This window comes from Coregonus lavaretus, assembly GCF_964263955.1.
Source record: "Coregonus lavaretus genome assembly, contig: HAP1_SCAFFOLD_812, whole genome shotgun sequence".
Taxonomy (NCBI): domain Eukaryota; kingdom Metazoa; phylum Chordata; class Actinopteri; order Salmoniformes; family Salmonidae; genus Coregonus; species Coregonus lavaretus.
The window spans coordinates 190,139-192,500 of record NW_028162456.1 but is presented as its reverse complement, the minus strand read 5'-3'; positions in this window follow the sequence as shown (position 1 = coordinate 192,500).

The window sequence follows — 2,362 nt, the reverse complement described above, 5'->3', positions numbered from 1 at the left end:
ACTAGGCATCAATCTAAGTAACAGAATAAAAACATCCCTGTCAAAATCCATCAGTTTATGATAGAGATATGCATGGGCTGCGTCTCAATCCACCACATGCACCAATGGCAGCCTTCAGCATCTGAGGAGACGTCTGTAGCGTCCAAACAAGATGGTGGTCTCTGTCTAAGTAACAGAATAACAATAAAAAGGGGTATAATATGTGTAAATATATGATATATATATATTTCCTGAGCTTTCTAATATCCACTAGATATAGGACAGACACTTCCAAACCTTATTCCTTATGATTTATTTTTTGACTGTCTTTTTTTGCCATTTATTAATGTGTTATTCAAAGTGTTTCTATGGGCTATAGTAGTAAAGGACTAATTCCATTTTTATCAAATACATTTTTTACATATTTGTTTTTATACTTAAAGGGGTCCTAAAATTCCAAATCAAATAGCTAAATGATCTTTGGTAAGAACATCTTAAAACAATTCCATATGTAAGCTTAGAACCTTCAATGTGTCAATGTGTTTGTACTTGTCTCTATACAAATAAAAGAAAACCAAACATGTATGATGCTTTCTTTTCTGATATTAAAACAGAAAAACCTCCCGAAAGTTTACTGTTTTGACTGTGTAAATGACGCATCTCCCTCTGGCACGCCCATCTCGGGATAGCCGGGCCCCGCCCATTTACCAGGACGCACCATATTAGGTCAATGACGTCAACGGAATCTCCTTTTGGAACGTTCCATTTCTTGGGAACGGCAACTTCGAAGTTCTAACTTGTTATCTTTACCGATAAATGCATAGATGTATGTTTATGAACTGATATTATGTTGATATCCTCACCCTTTCCTCGTCAGATGGTGAGCAAGCCTAGAAAACCCCTGCAAACTATCAGTTGGCATTCAAACTTCCAGCAACTAGAAAGAACACGAGAGACACTAGCCTTCATACATGGTCACTCTCAACAAGAGCTAATAAATAACCAGCCACAATAACCACAAGACTTTGACATCTTAGCCGAAGCCTACTTCCGTTTCAGTTTATTTGGATTTTTGCAGAATTTCTTTGATCTCCTGAAACGATGATGTAGCCTGGTCCTCTGTAGCTCAGCTGGTAGAGCACGGCGCTTGTAACGCCAGGGTGTGGATATCTTTATAGAAACCACCTAAACCGGTAGTGGGTTCGATCCCCGGGACCACCCATACATAAAAAAAATGTATGCATGCATGACTGTAAGTCATTTTGGATAAAAGCGTCTGCTAAATGGCATATTATTATTATTATTATAATAGTGCATGAAGTCTACTTCTAGAAAAGACTGGATGTTAAAGCTGTTGATGCTTCTAAGTTATAGCATCAGACTCAGACTGCAACAGATCACTGACTGCTCAATGCTGTAGTTCATTCCTTCAGCAAGCAGCGAGGAAACTCCAGAGAGAAGTTCCGCTTCATAGTTTACACGTCATTAAGATTATCATTCCTATAGATTTTAATAGACCGACCAACCGAGCGGCTTCATTCATCATGCATGAATGAAATTATAGTCATTGCCCGGGACTAAACTAACTGGGGCATGTTCGCTGAGCAGGACCCAACGGTTTTTAACGTTCCGGTAGATATAGGCCTCTGCTATGAACAAACATGTCTCTCTGACATTTAGAATAAGAAATCAGGTCGGCTCTATATGTGGTAACTATATCTGAAACATTCGACAACGTTTGGCGACTGAACTTTGCTTTGGGGTATATTCATCAGGAAACAAACGGAAACAAACCGGACGAAACAGGGAGGGACTAACCTGAACTTGTCCAGTTAGAAACGCTCGTTTTTGTTGTAAAACGTTTAGCTACGATGTGCACGATTGAATACACCCCTGGAAAGTATGAGACAGCGCTCCTGCTGGTTATTAGTACATTAAAACCACGTTCAGTAGCCAAACGTTGTCGAAATGTTGCCGATAGAAATGCCATGAATAGAGCGGATGTGATTCCTTATTCTAAATGTCTGAGGCATGTTTGTCCTACATAGTGTATTTCTATCTGAACGTTCCAAAACGTTGCTTCTTGCTGAACGCGCCCCAATAAGGTTTTTATACACGGAAGTATAAGTGAAAATAAAAGTAAAATAGGTGTAGCTACACACCAGGTCACTGCAGCGGGGACTCGAGGTAAGGGTTTTCTAACAATCGATCATAATAACGTGGTAAGGGTTTTCTAACAATCGATCATAATAACGTGTTAAATGAAGGTTAGGCCCTACTTGCTACATTTTAGCTGGTCTAGACTTGAGAGTCTGACCAACTGTCAAAGCGAGTCAACATTAGGATGAGAAGTTCATGCTGTCTAGTAGATGTAGTTGTCTAG